The sequence below is a fragment of the Salvelinus sp. IW2-2015 genome, linkage group LG3 (assembly GCF_002910315.2).
Source record: "Salvelinus sp. IW2-2015 linkage group LG3, ASM291031v2, whole genome shotgun sequence".
Classification (NCBI taxonomy): domain Eukaryota; kingdom Metazoa; phylum Chordata; class Actinopteri; order Salmoniformes; family Salmonidae; genus Salvelinus; species Salvelinus sp. IW2-2015.
In genome coordinates, this window is record NC_036840.1 from 9,040,581 (window position 1) to 9,061,335 (window position 20,755).

A 20,755-nucleotide genomic window follows, 5' to 3' on the forward strand; every position below is an offset into this window, starting at 1 on the left:
AAAAACAACTGTGAACCAACCTATTAATTTGGGCCAGGTTGAACACCACATGAAACATTCATGGGACATATTTAGCTGAAGCATAATGACATGATTGCTAGCTAATTTTTAATTGAGCCCTTGACTCATGAGTCTCCGTTCCATTAATTGGACAAGATCTTTTGTCACAAAGTTTTGTTAAAGCCCCAACACTCGGTTCTTGAACATATTGACATGCAAAGCTTGCGGTTACAGTCTTTTGGAAGCATTAAAGACCTTATCTTTCATATTCAGCAAGAAATAATTTTCCAAAAAACTAAGGTTAAATTGATACACACCCTTTAAAGGGTTAGGTTTAGGGGTTACAATGTCAGGGTTAGGGAAAATAGGATTTTTATGGGGAATAACTATTTTGGTCCCCACAAGGATAGTAAAACAAAGATGTGTGTGGGTTGGGAGTAACGATTACATGTAATCTGATTACACTGTAATGACTGTAAATGATATGGTAATTTGGGTATTATCAAACATTAAAATAGCCTGAAACATTTTACTGCAACATTCTGTAAATGATGGTGCGTTGTGGGAAAAGGTTGTGGGCGGGCATAGAATTGCTGTATTTGCAATGGTACTGTTAATACCACCCCACAGAAATACAGTACCGTACCGTATCTTTAGAGCACCAAAAACCTTTTGACCACTAGGTGCATGGTGTTGTTGTTTCTGGCTCATTAACATATTTTGAGGAGTGTCTTGTAAGAGGATACACTGTATTTGTTGCACCCATGAGTGAGAATGCTGTACCAATTTAACTCGTATGTGATTATAGCGCCCCATCAATTTGTGTAGGAGACAGATTGGAGTGGCAGCAAGTCTTAAATCTTAAATGATTGAGCACTTTGCCACTTCCTTTTGGTCTGTTTTTGCCCTGTAGTAGCTGCCAGTTAGGAATCATTTGTTATGACCTCTAGAAGTGCAAGTGATATAAATCACCAAATATTCATTAATATACTGTAATGTGCAAACACTTTACCTAGCAGCCAACCTGCTTGCACCAATCCCTTGTAATTACAGTAAAATACTGTGAAAAATAAACCGCTCCCCTCAATAAATGGCCATTAATTCATTTTGATTATGGTTGCATCTACTTTTTCTTTTTTTTTCTTTTCTTTTTTACGGTATAATACAGTCATTACATAATGACACACATCCAACTTCTAATATACCGTGCTGTCTGTTTGCTACTGGGTCGTTKCATGTCATTTCAGCAAGCCATGACACCCACCATCTCAGATTGGTGCTGTTCCTGCTATTAGGTGATTTTTAAAGAACCCCCTCTTCTCAATTTTAAAGGGATTGTTCACCCAAATTACAAAATGACATATTGGTTTCCTTACCCTGTAAGCAGTCTATGGACAAGGTATGACAGCAACCCATGCTTTGGTTTTCTCTGGCCACTTTGTCCAATGCAAGTCAATGATACCTTTATTAGCATTGTTTTGCTTAATTTCCAAATCATCTATAAGTAACATGATTGAGTTACACAATAAATGTTTAGATACTTTCATGATGATTTGAACATGAAGCTTGAAAATGCTAATATACAGTGCCACATTTTGTTACATCACAGCCTTATTCTAAAAAGGATTAAGTACAAATATTTCCTCAGCAATCTACACCCAATACCCGATAATGACAAAGCAAAAACAGGTTTAGAAACGTGTGCAAATTTATTAAAAATAAAAAACAGAAATACCTTATTTACATAAGTATTCAGACCCTTTGCTATGAGACTCGAAATTAAGCTCAGGTGCATCCTGTTTCCATTGACCATTCTTGAGATGATTCTACAACTTGATTGGAGTCCAACTGTGATAAATTCAATTGATTGGACATGATTTGGAAAGGCACACACCTGTCTATATAAGGTCCCACAATTGACAGTGCCTGTCAGAGCAAAAACAAAGCCATGAGGTCAAAGGAATTGTCCTTAGAGCTCCGACACAGGATTGTGTCGTGGCACAGATCTGGGAAAGGGTACCGAAACATTTCTGCAGCATTGAAGGTCCCCAAGAACACAGTTGCCTCCATCATTCTTAAATGGAAGAAGTTTGGAACCATCAAGACTCTTCCTACAGCTGGCCGCCCGGCCAAACTGAGCAATCGGGGGAGAAGGGCCTTGGTTAGGGAGGTGACCAAGAACCCGATGGTCACTCTGACAGAGCTCTAGAGTTCCTCTGTGGAGATGGGAGAACCTTCCAAAAGGACAACAATCTCTGCAGCACTCCACCAATCAGGCCTTTATGGTAAAGTGGCCAGACGGAAGCCACTCCTCAGTAAAAGGCACATGACAYTACGCTTGGAGTTTGCCAAAAGGCACCTAAAGACTCTCAGACCATGCAAAACAAGATTCTCTGGTCTGATGAAACCAAGATTGAACTCTTTGGCCTGAATGCTAAGCGTCACGTCTGGAGGAAACCTGGCACCATCTCTACGGTGAAGCATAGTGGTGGCAGCATCATGCTGTGGGGATGTTTTTCAGCGGCAGGGACTGGGAGACTAGGCAGGATCGAGAAAAAGATTAACAGAGCAAAGTACAGAGAGATCCTTAATGAAAACCTGCTCCAGAGTGTTCAGGACCACAGACTGGGGCGAAGGTTCACCTTCCAACAGGACAAGACACAGCCAAGACAACACAGGAGTGGCTTCGGGACAAGTCTCTGAATGTCCTTGAGTGACCCAGCCAGAGCCCGGACTTGAACTTGATCGAACATTTCTGGAGAGACCTGAAAATAYCTGTGCAGCAACGCTCCCCATTCAACCTGACAGAGCTTGAGAGGATCTGCAGAGAAGAATGGGAGAAACTTCCCAAATACAGGTGTGCCAAGCTTGTAGAGTCATACCCAAGAAACCTCAAAGCTGTAATCGCTGCCAAAGGTGCTCCAATAAAGTACTGAGTAAAGGGTCTGAATACTTATGTAAATATACTATTTCAGTTTTTATTTTTTATGAATTAGCAAAAATGTCTAAAATTATTTTTGCTTTGATCATTATGGGGTGTTGTGTGTAGACCGATGAGGGGGAAAAAACGATTTTATACATTTTACAATAAGGCTGTAACCTAATAAAATGTGGAAAAGGTCAAGGGGTCTGAATACTTCCCGAAGGCACTGTAGGTACCATAGACTTGTATTGGATTTGTGCCACAAATGCAAAAAAGTTACCATTTGAAATAGTGGCCAACAAAACCAAAGCATGGGTTGTTGTCATACACTTGTCAATAGATTGCTTACATGGCAAGGAAACCGATGTAATTTCATAATGTGGGGGAACTATCCCTTTAACGTTGGGGGATAATAGCAGGAACAGCATCATCTAGTGGTCAGAACCTGGTAACATCAGGATTTGGGATGAGACATATACCGAACAACTGTATGTCTCTAAATGTTGTCTATCACTAGCAGCACCATATCACCAAGTAAAATTCTGAGTATATGTAAATGTACTTGGCGAATAAAGGTGATTTTGATTCTTAATGGGAAAGTAATCCAAAACTAACAAAGTAATCAGATTGCGTTACTTGAGTTTGGGTAATCCAAAAGTTACATTACTGATTACAACCTCAGGGGTTTGTGGTATATGTGGTATATGGCCAATGCATCATGCCTAAGAACAGCCCTTAGCTTATGGTGTATTATGCCTTGTTATGTGACAATTCTATGTAACAATTCTACACACAATAACATCTGTTTGCCTTGTTGTTTCTCTCACTGACATCAAACTTGCATTGCAGACGTCACATGCTAAATAGTGTCTGGCATGATTTAGGATTCTTAGAACATGTTTTGGTATTAAACTTGTGTGAAAGGATCATGCCCAACACCGCAACGCCCCTTTGAAAATGAACGACTTTACCATCACTTCACCTCTTTTCAATCACAACCTAATAACGGTTAACAAATTCAAAACAACATAACCCCGGCACGGTGTTTTATTTTCGTTAGCCTTTTTGTCCATTGAGAAGCTTTGCGTTGGAGCGAATCAATTCTGGAACTAGGATACATATATCACCATACCGCGCGCTCTGCTTCTCTCCCTTTCAAGTGTTATCACGTGCGTGAGCTAAATTCTACAAGCAGTGTAGGGTTGCACAAACACATTTAGGTTCCAAACTGTTTAATTTCTCAGCGAGAACGTTGTGAAAACTCGGTCTGATAGAGGTCAAATATTTAGATAATTGGAACTGTGATGATGACAAGAGGCGGGAAGAAGAACTTTTGAGAAATACCTTKTTCTATGACCTTTAATAACCGGTGGCTTTACTGCCCTTCATCCATATGAGAAGTTTTCCCTGAGCTCGAGACATCTGCCGCGCACTCTGCGCTGTCCAAACTCTCTGCCACCGGGAATATTACGCGCGTTTTTGTCATAGGTTGTTCTATTACCACATTGGGAGATATAGGGCGATTGTTTCATGGTAGACTTGGTAAGTGACTCAACATTTTTTTCTCCTACACAAGTGTTTGATAGCTTTTGTAGTGACACTTTACTTATACTGAACATCACAGCTGGAATAGACCCGAAGCTGTCAGATAGGTCGACCAGGAAGACAACTATATTTTAGTTAGCATTTATTTAGGCTACTTGCAGTCAGAGTGTGTTTTGAATTCAGTGTTTGGAAAGCTATGACTCGTACCCATCACAAATCATGTAATTTTAGCTTTTTATGCATCAAAGATTCACAGTGAATTTAAGTGAGGAACCTGCCTACCTACACTGTAACAAAAAACTATAAATTATWCAGTAATTTMAGGTATTATCAACAGTAAAAAAAATCTGAAATCTTTCACTGCAGCATACTGTAAATGATGGTGCATTGTGTGAAATTGCTGTATTTCGAATGGTACTGTAATTCCACCCCACCGAATACAGTGCCCTACCATATATGGCAGCAGGTAGCCTAGTGGTTAGAGCGTTTGGCTCATTAACATATTTTGATCTATGCTTTGTAAGAGACTATATTTGTTGCACCCCTGGGTGAGGATGCTGCAACAATTTAACTCGTATGTATTTAAAGTGCTTCATCAATTCAAAATGTACAGTGCCTTCAGAAAGTATTCACACCCTTAGATTTTTTCCACACATTTTGTTGTGGGATTAAAATTGATTTAATTGTGATTTTTTTTGGTCAATGATCCACACCAAATATTCTGTAATTTCAAAGTGGAAAAAAAATGCTAACATTTGTAAAAAATAGATGAAAAATAAGACACTAATATATCTTGCTTACAGAAGTATTCAATGCATGTTAGAATCACCTTTGGCAGCAATTACAGCTGTGAGTCTTACTGGGCAAATCTCTAAATTTTGCACACCTGGATTGTACAATATTTTTTTAGTCTTCAAGCTCTGTCAAGTTGGTTGTTGATCATTGTTAYACAGCCATTTTCAAGTCTTGCCATAGATTTTRAAGCCGRTTTAAGTCAAAACTGGTATCAGTTAACATTGGCGCCGGAGGGGATGGCCGCCATTTTATGGGCTCCTGACCAATTGTGCTATTTTGTGTGTTTAATTTAAAAAAATTATTGCACTGTTTTTAACTTCTTTTGTACATAATGTTTCCGCCATTGTTTGCTATGACCGAAAATAGGTTTTGGACATCAGAACAGTGATTACTCACTTAGAATTAGACAATAATTATTTTCTTTAATGAGTCTGATGCGAAGGATATACTGCTCATCCCGGACCAGGCTCAAATCCCGTCAATCGTATGAAGAGCTGACTGCGTCGGGCAGTGGATTATCCGCCTTTACCTCCGTTCTACTGGCGAATGTGCAATCACTGGAGAATAAACTGGATGAGCTCATTCAAGACTATCCAATCAACGGGACATTAAAAACTGTAATATCCTATATTTCACAGAGTCGTGGCTGAGCAAGGACATTGATAATATACAGTTAGCTGGGTTTTCTGTGGATCGGCTAGACAGAATAGCAGCCTCCAGTAAGATCGGGGGGGGGGGGTGTCTCTTTATCAACAACAGCTGGTGCACAATCTCTAATATTAGGAGGTCTGAAGGTTTTGCTCTCCTGCGTTCGAGTACCTCACAATAATCTGTAGACCACACTATTTACCGAAAGAGTTTTCATGTATATTCTTCGTAGCTGTCTATTTACCACCACAAATCAATGCTGGCACTAAGACCGCACTCAGCGAGCTGTATAAGGCCATAAGCAAACAAGAAACTGCTTATCCAGAGGTGGCGCTTCTTGTGGCCGGGGACTTTAATGCAGGAAAARAGAAATCAGTGTTACCTAATTTCTACCAGCATGTCACACGTGCAACTAGAGACAAAACAACAAACTCTGGATCACCTTTACTCCACACACAAAGCTCTCCTCTCCGTCGCCCATTTGGCAAATCTGACCATAACTTTATCCTCCTGAATCCTACTTACGAGCAAAAACTAAATCAGGAAGTACTAGTGACGCGCTCAATACGGAAGTGGACCGATGAATCGGATGCTAAGCTACCCTAAGCACACAGCCAAGARGAAGCAGGAGTGGCTTCGGGACAAGTCTCTGAATGTCCTTGAGTGGCCCAGCCAGAGCACGGACTTGAACTAATCGAACTTCTCTGGAGAGACCTGAAAATAGCTGTGCAGAGACGCTCCCCGTCCAACCTGACAGAGGTTGAGAGGATCTGCAGAGAAGAATGGGAGAAACTCCCCAAATACAAGTGTGCCAAGCTTGTAGCGTCATACACAAGAAGACTCGAGGCTGGAATCACTGCCAAAGGTGCTTCAACAAAGTACTGAGTAAAGTGTCTGAATACTTATGCAAATGTGATGTTTCAGTTTAACATTTTTAATACATTTGCAAAAATGTCTAAAAACCTGTTTTTGGTTTCTCATTATGGGGTATTGATTGTAGATTGAAGAGTAAAAAATGAATTTAATGCACTGTACATATTACCTCAATTAGCTCGACTAACCCAAACCCCTGCATATTGACTCTGTACCAGTACTCCTTTTATGTAGCCATGTTATTGTTATTTTATTGTGTTACTATTTTTCTTTTAGTTTATTTAGCAAATGTTTCTGTTAGGTGAGAATTATCGGTTAATTGAATGATTAGAATATTCCGCCCTGAAACATATAATTGTATGGAAGTGATTAGAATGTATAACATCATAATCAATAAATGTGTAGTCCTAGTCAGAATTAGGGTAAAACAATATGTCTTTATGGTATTATAAACACAGACTGTCTGAGCTTGGTGCCGACCTGACTAGAGATTTGGGAGAAGAACAGGGAATATGTTTCAAGGACAAGGTCACTAATCTCTGGCGGCTGGGTAGCAGGACATGTGTGTGCGTCTGTTTGTATGCATGTGTGTGTGCGTCTGTTTGTATGCATGTGTGTGTGTGTGTGTGCGTATGGTTGTGTGAATGAGTGGGCGTGAGAAGTCAGTATAAAATGAATTGTTTTGTATTCCTGACTTTAGGACGTTCCCGTGAATAAACCTTTTTGATTATCTATTGTAGCTGGGCCTCCGTCTGTTTCATTCGACCAGGATCTTACAAATTCTGGTTTGCAGACTGAGTAATACAATTAAATTGGGTTATGTACCTGGAGAACAAAATTCTCTTATCAATTTCTTACTTGCTTTGTTCGTTAAGGGCTTGTAAGTAAGCATTTCACGGTAAGGTCTATACCTGTTTTATTCGGCGCATTTCACAAATACGATTTGATTTATTGTGTATAGGCCAGTGACAAATCTAAATGGAATCTATTTTAAATTCAGGCTGTAACACAGCACAATGTGGGAAAAGTAAAGGGGTGTGAATACTTTCTGAAGCACTGTATAGGGGGCAGATTAGAGTGGCAGATTAAGTCTTAAACCATAAATGGTTGAGCATTTTTTCCATGTCCTTTTGGTCTGTTTTGCTGTGTAGTCGGTGCCAGTTTAAGCATCTAGAAGTGCAAGTGATATTTAAAAAAACGAATATTCATTAATATGTTGTAATGTGTAAACACTTTATCAAGTAGCCAACCTGCTTGCACCAATCCCTTGTAATTACAGTAAAATACAAACCTCTCCCCTCAATTAATTATATTCATTCATCCATTCATTCATTCGGATTACGGTAGCATTTACTTTTTCACAGTATAATACAGACAATTTTACAGAATTGTACCGTGTGTCATCACACAGTACTTGTTTTGATACTGTATTTATATTATGTGTACTGTAATATGAAATACAATTTTTTTTGCCTGTAAGATACTGTCAAATTCATGGCAGCCCCAAGTTTATAGGGACCACTATATGTTTGGACATCATTTCTCATAATCTCTCTCTCTCTCTCTCTCTCTCTCTCTCTCTCTCTCTCTCTCTCTCTCTCTCTTCCCCAGTGTTAAATCAACACTGACATTGGTAAATGTCTATACGAGGCCACACTTTACAGTGTTAAATTAACACTGTGCTTAGTGCTGTTACACTTTCTCAGTTAAGGAATTAACACTGTTAGTGTAAAGCAATAACACCTCAATACGTCTTTTTAACAGTAGGAAGTGAATATAGTTTGCATTAATGGTGGTACATTATGCAGTATTTTTAACCGTTACATGAAGAGGACCTCTTGGCAAGATCACTAGTTTTGGATTAAGGACATTACAATAATATTTATAAATATTTAATGCCAAAAGCTGTTATGTTAGCATTTACAAAGACTTTAGGACTGGCGGTGGACATGCTCAAACTTTCAATTAACATAACCATAGACCACTTAAACTGGTACAACACTTCCATTCACAGGTGGCTAAAAACAAAGAATTGAAAGCCACACCCCCACTAAACCACGCCTCCAATATAATTTTCCAGTGTGCCTTGCTTTTTCGAGTGAACTGTGCATTTCAGGTAAAATAACAACCCAATGTTTATATCACAGGACAAATTAGCTAGCAACAGCAAGCTAGCTAGCTAAATTGCCATAAATGTTTAATGCTTTTCGACCTGTCCCCAAATTAATATAATTGGTTCAGAGTTTGTTTTGATATTTGAGCCTGCGTGTCCTTATCGTGTCTGGTGTGGGGGTACAAAATCAAACATGCGAGCGATGGCGCACACTTTCGTCTGGTTTGGTCAGCATGTTAGGCCATCCAACAGTTGGCATTTTTATTCTCCCACAACCTGCATTCAGAATGACTGTTAGGTTTAGGGACATTGTGATGAGACGACCTAAAACATTGAAACTGGAACAACTGCAATAAATCTAACTAACTGATTGGATTGGTTTAGAAAAATGTGTTATCTTTGTGTAGCATAAGATTCAATCAATCAATCAATCAATCAATCAATCAATCAATCAATCAATCAATCAATCAATCAATGTAAATGCAAAAACCGAGATACTAAAAAAATCCCCAAAATGTGTAGCTGCAGTATAGCATGCTGGAAAATCTGATGATGGGCTTGGTTTTGATGAGAACGTTTTTCTCTCCACAGTAAAACTGACACAATCACACTCTCACTCAACACTAGTTATTAACACCAACACTGGGGTTATTTTACACTACTGTAAAATAACACTCTTACAGAGTTAATTTAACTCCTGAATCAACACTAGAAATGTTACTGAAAAATCAACACTAGGTAACAATAGCCAATTTGCTGTGAGCAAATGCACACAAAGTCGTTGCCATGTCCATGCTTGTAGAAGGAAGACCTATAACAGCATAAAACAATATATATAATGGAAAGATTTATGAGCACATGTTGTGCCCTACACCTTGTGCTTACATCTTTTTGGTTTACATAGCAGGTTTGTTCATCCGCAGGAAAAAAATCAATAAGTGGTCAATGTGATTATTTCCCAAGGAAAGTCAAAATGACAGCTAGGCTACTGATTGAACCCAGTACCAGTTACAGTGAGAAAATAAGTAACAACAGCATTTCTGTTCTGTTTTCTCAAATATGATTAAAGAATTTCGGCTACTAATCCTGTTCAATTCTGATTCCTTTGTCGATAAGGGATTAATCAGCAGCATTTTATCCTGACTCAGTGTTAGGCATGCAGAGAGCCAGGCAGAAATATGTCAAAAAGGTCCAAGTTCCTATAACTTAATAAGATCTCATTCAAAGTGAATCAGACTTAATGTATCCTATTGTAACAACACTGAGGATCTACTAAATTGGTGAAATATAATAAGCTTATCCTTGGAGACTGCTCTGGAACTGCCCATCTGGTAAAGCAGTCATGAGCTCCAGTCTATGGAGTTCTGTAGTCTGTAGTTAGTCAGATAGAGATTGGATTGGAGGATAGCTGTAACAGGTTACCATGGTGTGAATCAATTTATGTTTGTCTCTATTATCTTCCTCCTTTGAGAATGACCTTCCAGGCTAGCCATCATTGCACTCGTGGTGTGCTGGCGTCTCTTCTCCCTCCTGCTCAACAAGTAGAATATTGTTTTTCTTTATTAAAGCGCTGCTGGAAAGATTTAATTTCATGACTAACCTGAGTAATTCACTCAATGTGGGCCACAGCTTCAAATACAGACTGTTTATCCAGGTCTGTATCAGGACCTGTAAGTAAGCACTGTAGGCCTACCAGTGAATTRGTTTTCTTATCAGAGAGAGAGAGAAGCCTTTTGCAATCAACACTAGGCTCTGATCGCCTGCTGAGTGACACCCTGCAGCTACTTACCATGCTGTATGCAGCATAGCGCTCTCACATGACTAATGGGGAGGTCTCGCTCTCGCTCCCCGGCTCCATGTCAATTTTCATCAGCTAATGTAAATATCAAATAATGACCATGTTACATCCCAGATAACGGACAAGATAATGAGACATGTTTAATGACAGAAAGCCTTATTTGGTTTCATTAAGGATCCAATATGTGTGGTGTTTGGACACAGAGTGAGGTGGGATGGCTGTAGTGACCTAACAGTAATTGGTTATCAGTTTTTCAGCATTGTGCTTTTCCTCTGAGGTAGGGTGGGTTATTACTTGGTCGACTCTAATTAGGGGTTCAAGCAGCGAAGCTGGGTGAAACATTACTGTATTTGTTGAGTTGATTATAATTTCCCTTCTTCTGCCGAATTGGTGAATAAAAAGCAAATTCCTGTGAGATCGTCAGGCCCAGGAGGTTGCAACCTTGCATGATGGTTAAAGGGTCACACCCTCTCATGCTATGCCAGGCCAATTGGCCACATGGTGGCGTTATAACAAGCATTTTAAAATGCATACTTTGAAAGCTCACGCCCCTCACCCCGTTTGAGCTAGACTCCTGAAATGCTGTACTTAAGTCCCTCTACTCACAAATAACAAATTTGCCCATAAGGTCCACCATGAGGAATTTTCCGCCATTTGGAATTTGATTAAAAACACTTAAAACACTACTCCTCTGGCACCGAATGACCAATCTGCACGAAGCTTGACACATGGCATCTATGGACCAAGGTCTCACAATGCATCTATGGACCAAGGTCTCACAACGCATGTGTTTCCAGGCTAGCATCTCAAACAACATGGCAGGTACTGACCAATAAACATTCAAGTGGGTGTGACCTGACACATAAATGCATATAAATCAGACATGGTTATTCGTATTGAAACAAAACGTGATACACATGTACCCAACACTGTCAAGACTCAACATATGCAAGAACAATCTCTTGATTTGTTTGACAAAGTCATGGAATTTGGCACACATGCTCAGCGATGTGAGTCTAGCAAACCTGTAGAGTTTGGTTCTGTTTGGCCTCATGGTGGTGTTGTTGGCTTGAAACGCCTATGTTGTTTGAACTATAGTCTTGGAATATATTGGTGCAGATCGGTCAAGCTGTTCTCGAGTAGAAGACGTTTCAAGTAGTCAACATCACTAAATGGTCCAAAATCTATCAAAAGCATATTAGATTATCTTGTTTGATTTTGAGTTCTGTTATTTGGGAAACGTGGTAAGAAGTACAGAAGTACACTACATGAMCATTCTCCTGGCATCCGCCAAACCCAGATTAGTCCGTTGGACTGCCAGATGGTTAAGTATTATTCATCACTCCAGAGAACACGTTTCCACTGCTCCAGAGTCCAATGGCGGCGAGCTTTACACCACTCAGGCCAACGCTTGGCATTGCACATGATGATCTTGTGTGCGGCTGCTCGGCCATGGAAACCCATTTCATAAAGCTCCCGATGAGAAGTTATTGTGCTGACATTGCTTCCAGTTTGGAACTCGGTAGTGAGTGTAGCAACTGAGGACAGATGATTTTTACTCTTTGTGAGCTTGTGTGGCCTACCACTTCGCAGTTGAGCTGCTCCTAGACGTTTCCACTTCACAATAACAGCACTTACAGTTGCCCGGGGTAGCTCTAGCAGGGCAGAAATTTGACGAACTGACTTGTTGGAAAGGTGGCATCCCATGACGGTGCAACGTTGAAAGTCACTGAGTCACTGAGCCATTCTACTGCCAAATGTTTGTCTATGGAGATTGCATGGCTGTGTGCTCGATGTTATACACCTGTCAGCAACGGGTGTGACTGAAATAGCTGAGTCCACTAATTTGAAGGGGTGCCCACATACTTTTGTATGTGTGTATATATATATATATATATATATAGTAGCTCATCCAAGAATGATGTGTCCAATTTGTCCTGATGGTTACACTGCAGGGCCAAAGCTTGAACCCCAGCATGGCTGCTTGCAGCTACAGTATATTTCTATCTGGATTGGATCATTTGAGTGTGATGAGGGGAAGCTATTTACTATTCATAAGGTTGTAGGCTTCCTGAGAGACAGGGAAGGGGGCGAAGGAGGGGAGAGTGTGAGAGAGAGAAAGAGGGGGAAATGGATGAGAGAAAGAGAGTGTCTGCGCGTGTGAGTGAGTGTGAGAGAGATCGAGAGAGAGAGGTGGGTGGGTGCTCTGGACAGGTTGCGTCTAGATCACATAGTTCTCTCATGTATAAGGCTCTTTGGTTGAATTAATGATTCATCAATACATTCCTGGAAGTAGGAGCAAGATTCTAGGACTTAGGCAGTCTCCCCTTTAGATTTTTTGTTGTTGTTGCCCAAAGTGTGTCAAATCTCAATATATAGTCTTAATCTATGATATGCTACTAAAACCATTTGTTTTTCTAATAAAATACTGTTTTATTTATTTATTGCCCGTGGACTGCAGTTCTAAAAACTCTTAAAACTAATTTAATTCACTGGCCTTCCTAGCCTTCGGACTGGAGCAATGCTGCTGCAAACACACTTATTTTCTGGATAGSAAGAGATCTGGGTCACATGCTTGAATGATCTATTTGCAGGGTTGCATGCATCAATGCCAAGGAATTTCATTAGGGGAACTTTGCCCAAGGAAAACGAGAGCCGTCTGTGTAGGATGGAGCCGGTGGCCAAGGAGAGAGGGACGACAGAGAACGGAGGCAGCTCCTCTACAAGGGAGCAACGCTCCTCCTGCTCCAGCCTCAAGGTACGATCAGAATCTCTAGGRATCCCTCTGTCGCGCTCTGATTTTCTTTGCCTCTGACTCTCTCAGACTTTCTCTGACTCACTTAAGGGCTCTATTCAAACCCTATTACGGAAGTTCAGTGTTACAGCACGATTTKAATTTAAAGGCAATGTTCCCGCATTAGCCGAGACTGCATTTATGTCGGCGCAATTGGAAATTACCTTTACATTTTTAATCACACAATTGGTACCGCTTCAGCAATACAGATTGAATAGAGTCCTATCTCTCCTCTCCTCTCTGCCTCCTTCCTCCTCTCCACCTCTCCTCTCTCCACCTCTCCTCTCTGCATACCTCCTCTCCTGTTAAGGTTAGCATTTAGTGGGGGGGGGGGTAAAGCTGATCCTATATCCCTATATCCTTCTACCTGGAACTTTCTCTAGGTATACTATATCTCTATTGTGGCAGGAAGAGCAGCCATACTGAACTCTGTCACCTGACAAGGGATGTTTTTTGACCAAGTGAGTCAGTGAGACCATGTGTGGATGTTACATGTTTCTCCTACCCTGTTAGCTAACCATGTTGTTTAATGACATTGGGCCTCGATAGCCTTTCTTTCCGATTTGGGATGGGAACTTTTCCATGACATGCAGAACCAGGCGAAAAAGAGAGGGGTTGCACGAGTTTAAGGACCAGACATTTCTTTTGGGGGGGGGGGGGGGTCTCTGTAAAGTTTGGTTTGTAGACAACAGGCCATGGTAGTTAGCCTGCTGTAGTGATGCAATCCCCAAAACAAGAACTCCWAATTAGTCAGACCCTGGACAGGAAGTGAGTTGTTCTGGACTGCAGGTGCTGAATGGTTGGCAATATAGTTGAGGTAGTACAGCGTATGGACGAGATGCCCACGGAATGATCCAACCTTAGACCCCAGAAGAGCAACCAGAAGCGACTGTGGCAAGACTATTTTTTGGCTGGTTGGGTAGGAGTCGGTGCTTGAGGTAGATGGTGTCCGTGYAAGGAGGCAGGGACTAGAAAACAGTGCTTGAGTTAATGCATGTTCTGAGAGATGAGCATGTTGTGTGCTCTCCTGATGTGGATGTCAGAGCAGATGTAGGAATGAGAGGCTTGAGAGGACCAGCGTGCGAGAAGTTGTATGGTCTGGSATGCTGTGTCGAAGTTGCCATGGATGCAGCTCCGACATGGAAGGAGAAGTCCTGAGAATTGATCAGCAGGATAGCCATACAGTGATAGTATATGTCTCAGATGGGAATGGAACCAGATTTGGTGATGAACAGTGGATCGGAGGGAGAGGCATGTTGAGATTGTCTGAGCTGTTGGAAGTAAGTGAGTGGGTGGTAAGGGCTGAGGGTAGATGTTAGCCGGGTCAGGTACACTGTTGTGGTTCTGTCAGGAGGCAGTGGCAATCAAAAACAGGCAATGGCATTCGTAGATTGTAGTGCCACCAAAACGAACGGCCAGATCCATAACAATGGAGTAGTCATCCAAATCCTAGCGGCGAGAAGGGTGAGCTGAGCAGACGACGTCTCTGTAATACAAGAAGGCCAGGGAGGAAGCCGGGGGGACCTGAAGTGCGGAGTGGTCGGCAGAGAGTGGGTGAGCCTTTGCTGGAGCAGCATTCATAGGGCTGAACGGACCTGAGCTGAGGAGAGGTCCTCACTTGCAGAGAGAGGGGGAGAGACGCTGCCGCGGTCACGTGGCGAAGGGAGGAAAAGACTGGATGCAAATTGAATTGAAGTGGAGGGTGTTGGGTGGAGGAAGAGCCAGGTCTGCCGTCAAGAGGGAATGGAGAGCAAGAGGGCAGGGCTGGGCTACGGACAGCAGTGAAAACTMGAACATTGAGGCAATCGGCTCACTGAACTGAGAGGTCACAGCTGTGAGGAATAGGGGCAAAGCCACAGCTGGAGGAGCAGGAGCAGAAGGCACATATAGCTGGCTGAGCAGTCGTCGCTGACAGAGAAGGTGAGGCACTGCAAGTGTAGCGGTCACAGAACGAGTGGGACCAGAGGCGAAGATGGAGTTTGTCACTGGTGGAGAGGGAGGGTGTGTCACTGTGCGAGAAACAGTCATGCGCTGGCTGGGCCTGAGGTGGGGAGGGGTCATCACTGGCAGAGAGAGGGGGTGAGCCACTGCTGTAGTAGTGGACAAGGGGACCTGAGAGGGGGAGAGCTAATAGTGGCTGTAGCCGGGAGGCCAGAGCGGTCGGTAGTGAAGACTGGAACCATGAGACAGTCGGTTCACTTTAGCCCTTGGCAACGCAGACGCTCGTTGACGAGCGCGAGCAGTGTGGGTGCAATAATTMWGTAATATAGATTTCTAAATTTATTTTGCAACGCTCGCGCAGACGACTCGAGTGGTGTAGTCAGGGTATTAGGGATAGCCCCCTTTTTAWTTTTTTTTGCCTAAAATGACATACCCAAATCTAACTGCCTGTAGCTCAGGCCCTGAAGCAAGGATATGTATATTCTTGGTACCATTTGAAAGGAAACACTTTGAAATTTGTGGAAATGTGAATTGATGTAGGAGAATATAACACAATAGATCTGGTAGAAGAAAATACAAAGAAAAAAACAARKGTTTTTTAAAAAATGCAACAGAATGGTCCCAAATCCAGCCATCACTTGGTTGTAATTCCGATGGTGTCCACAAGAGAGCAGCAGTGTATGTGCAAAATTTCAGACTGATAACTTGAAGTATGAGCAAGCTACATGACATTTAGTGTGAAGTCACCCAGGTACATTTGGGCAAATCGTGAAGGACGCATTCACATTGAAATAACATTTTTCTACAAGAATATRGTCAAATCTGTGTACTTGGTCTTTGATTMAGCTTTTCCAGTATTAGTAGCCATATTGTAAGTTCAATATTTGCAAAACATCCAGTTTTCATAACTTCATAACTCTCCATATTCTTGCCATTTTTGTCCAAAAGGAAAAGGCTTGCTGTTGCACAAGGTTAGCAGCAAAATTGTGCGAGTTACGGGATTTCTCCGATTAATGCTTATTTGACAAAGTTACAGTCAATCAAAAAAATGACTGCCCGCATCATCGGCGCGCCATGAGGCATCGCTCTCTGACCAAATTTGTGTCCTATAGGATATACTACACTCCTAATGAATATGTGAAGTCTGGTTACGTTTCTAGGATCTCTGAGGAATAAATACGGACCTATTTGACTGGTTGAAACAACGTTTTGGGTTCGATTTTCACAGATTCCTTTCTTTGCAAATTGAACGAGTGAAAACCAAAATCGACCGTGCATGCTATATGGACCTTTTTAGGATATTACATTTTTATCTAACAAAACGACACTTCATGTTATCTCTGGGACCGTTTGGAGGATAAATCAGAGCAAGATTTCAGAATATAAGTACATATTTCACCTTCATAGCGTGATTTATCAAAACCTATCGCGGTTAAAAAAGTGTTTTGTTAGGAGCTCTCCTCAACACAATAGTATGGCATTTTTTCGCAGTAATGAGCTACTGTAAATTGGACAGTGCAGTTGATTATTAACAAGAATTTAAGCTTTCCGCCGATATAAGACACTTATATATATACCTAACATTTGTTGTTTCTCTAAAATCTGCGATCGTGACACAAGGCGGCTGCATGATTTACAACTGTCCGTTGACGGGACGCCTATCCCTATCCAACAATGCAGTTAAGAAAATAGAGTTAAGATTCTTTTTACTGAATAAACAAAAAATAACAAATCAAAAAAAGTAACACAATAAAATAACAATAATGAGGGCTATATACATGGGAGAAAAAGTATTATTGATACCACTTACGACAATTTTTGCAGTTTCCTACTTACAAAGCATTGTAAGAGGTCTGATATTTTTATCATAGGTAACTTCAACTGTGAGAGAAGAATCTAAAACTCTAAACTTCTAATCTGAAAAATCCAGAAATCACATTTGTATTGATTTTTAATTAATTAATTTTGCTTTTATTGCTATGGACAAAAGTATTTGATACATCAGAAAAGCAGAACTGATATTTGGTACAGAAACCTTTAGTTCTGCAATTAGCAGAGATCATACGTTTCCTGTAGTTCTTGACCAGGTTTGGCACACACCGCAGCAGGATCTTGCGCACACTCCTTCCATACAGACTGTCTCCAGATCCTTCAGGTTTCGGGGCTGTCGCTGGGCAATACGGACTTTCGGCTCCGCTCCAAAGATTTTCTATTGGAGTTTCAGGTCTGTGGAGACTGGCATAGGCCACTCCAGGACCTTGAAGTGCTTCTTTTACAGAGCCACTCCTTACGTTTCCCTGGCTGTGTGTTTCGGTCTTGTCATGCTGGAAGACCCAGCCACAACCCATACTTTCAATGCTCTTACTGAGGGAAGGAGGTTGTTGCGTCACGATCTCGCGATACAGGCCCATCCATCCTTCCCTTCATATCGGTGCAGTCTGTCCTGTCCCCTTTGCAGAAAAGCATCCCCAAAGAATGATCTTTCCACTCCTCCATGGTTCACGGCTTGGATGTGTTCTGGGGTATGTACTCGATCCTTCTATTCCTCAAGATCACGGCGGAGTGGAGTTAGAGCAAAAAGCTCTATTTTTGTTCTATCAGGAACCACGATGGACCTTCTCCCATTCCTCCTTCTGGATTCATCCAAGATGGTCATTGGCAAACTTCAGACGGGCCTGACATGCGCTGGCTTGAGCAGGGGGACCTTGCGTGCGCTCAGGATTATTAATCCTGACGGCGACATAGTGTTGTTACTAATGGTTTTCTTGAGACTGTGGTCCCAGCTCTCTTCAGGGTCATTGACCAGGTCCTGCGTGTAGTTCTGGGCTGGATCCCTCCATTCCTCATGATCATTGATGCCCCACGAGGTGGAATCTGCATGGAGCCCAAGACTCGAGGGTGATTGACCGCGTCATCTTGAAATTACTTCCATTTTCTAATAATTGTGCCAACGGTTGTTGCCTTCTCACCAAGCTGCTTGGCTATTGTCCTGAGCCCATCCCAGCCTGTACAGGTCTACAATTTTATCCCTGATGTCCTACACAGCTCTCTTGTCATGTGGCCATTGTGCGAGAGGTTGGAGTCTGTTTGATTGAGTGTGTGGACAGGTGTCTTTTATTACAGGTAAAGAGTTTCAAACAGGTGCAGTTAATACAGCGTAATGAGTTGGAGAACAGAGGGCTTAAAAGAAAAACTAACAGCGTCTGTGAAGCCGGATTCTTACTGGTTGGTAGGTGATCAAATTACTTATGTCATGCCAATAAAATGCAAAATTTAATTACTTAAATAACCAATGTGATTTGTTCTGGATTTGGTTAGATTCCGTCTTCACAGTTGAAGTGTACCTATGATAAAATGGAAACCTCTAACATGCTTTGTAAGATAGGAAAAACCTGCAAAATCGGCAGCTGTATCAAATGTTCTTCCCACTGTACATGGGGTACTTGGTACCGAGTCAATGTGCGGGGCTACAGGTGGTAGTCTTCGAGGTGTTATTTTAGGTTAAGTGTTAGTGATATCTATTAAAACAGCAAGAGCAGCAGTTAAAACAAACTATTGTGGTCAATGAAATAGTCTATTGCTCTTTCAGGCAGTCTTATGGCTAGAAGCTGTTAGGGCTATCCCTCATTTGAACCTTATCTCTAGTTTCTATACGACAGCCTGAGGAAACATGCCTTGTTCATATAAGAGCAGAACTGACAAATTTACCTTGTCAGCTTTTATCTCAGCACTTTTTGGTATACTGGCCCAATGCGGTCCACTTAGGCTACCTGCTTTATCTGCGGTAGCTAGTATTTTCCTTTTAATAATAATATTGCGGTACTTTTACCCCTTTTCTCCCCAAGTCGTTGATATCAATGGTAGTTACTCCCAGTCTTGTTTCCCATCGCGTGCCTCCCATACGGGACTCAGGAAACTGCGAAAGTCCATTCTCGAATCACTGTTCTTGACACACTGTCCAGAAGCAGCCGCACCAAATGTGTGTCTAAACACCGTTGCGACCGACAGTCAGCGTGCTATGCGCCCGGCGCGCCACAAGGAGTCGGCTGGACCAAGGACATTCCAGCTGGGCCAAACCCTCGAACGACTCTTGGCCTGTCTCTTCCATGGGTCTCTGGCCTGCATTCTGGATCGATCCCAGATCTGTGATGCCTCTGCACTACGATGCAGTGCTTTAGTCGCTTTTGTGCCAGTAGGAGGCCCACCCGGTGGACTTGGAGTCGTGACCAATAGTATATTCCTGAGATGTCTCTTGTACTGGGCTGTACGGCACTACCATTCTAGTAGCGTCTGGCGGGAATATTGGCGGTGTGTGTGTCTGTGTGTGGATCTCGGTCAGGATGTTCGTCGATGGTGCAGCTTGTAGAACTTTTGAGTTATGGGAGCCAATGCAATCTTGTCAGTCTTCTTTCAGGGGGAAAAAGGCGTTGGCGGCCCTCTTCATGATCATATTGGTGTGTTTGGACCATGATAGGTTTGTTTGGTGATATGGACACCAAGGAACTTGAAACTCTTTTCATGCTCCATTTCTGTCGATGTGAAATGGGGCCGTGATCAGCCCTCCTTTTTCCTGTATTCATCTTCTTCCTTTGTCTTCTCATGGGAGTTATTGAGGTTGTTGTCCTGCACCCACTTTTGACCTCCTCCCTATAGGCTGTTTCATCATTTGTCGGTGATAGGGTCTACCTCACTTGTGTCGTTCAGCAAACTGAATTTGCCATGCAGTCTGGGTGAACAGTGAATGGGACTAATCACTCACCCTGAGAGCCCGTGTGTTACTCCTACCCTGGGGCGGCCCGTCAGGATAGTCAAGATCCAGTTGCAGTGGAGGTCAGGGTCCTTAGTTCTTGTATTTTATTTTGACGCTAATCTGTAGTCATCTCTCTATATCTTTTTGGTCAGGTGGGAAAGCAGTGTGGGAGTGCGATTTGAGATTGCCGACATCTTTTGCTATTTTGAGTGGTCTAAGGGTTTTGGAATGGTTTGATGTGGCATATTATCTTGCCTTATAAAGCACTTCATGGCTATTGCGTTTCTACTGGGGGTAGGTTTGTCTAGGCAGGTTACCTTCGGCTTCTTGGGCTCTTGTCTGCTGAACATGTATTATCTCTATCTCCGGTCAGTGGATGTTCTGAAAATGTCCGTGATGACACTTGCCTCTCAGTTGGTCCGCGCATGTGTCCGAGTGCACATCCTGGTAATCCGCTCTTGGCATTCTCTCAACCGAGGTTCATAAAGGTAGTCACCTGGAATGCATTTAAATTAAAACAGGTTTTGGTGCCTTGTTAATATAATTTGTAGTAGATCTCTTCCTTCTTATTGGCG

The 20,755-nt window shown here is 42.1% G+C and overlaps 1 pseudogene; it reads left to right on the plus strand.

Annotated features, from left to right (window-relative positions):
* The first annotated feature begins 3,923 nt into the window (after positions 1–3,923).
* The window catches only part of LOC111950206 (solute carrier organic anion transporter family member 1C1-like), a 65,309-nt pseudogene continuing 48,477 nt past the window's right edge, over positions 3,924–20,755 (plus strand).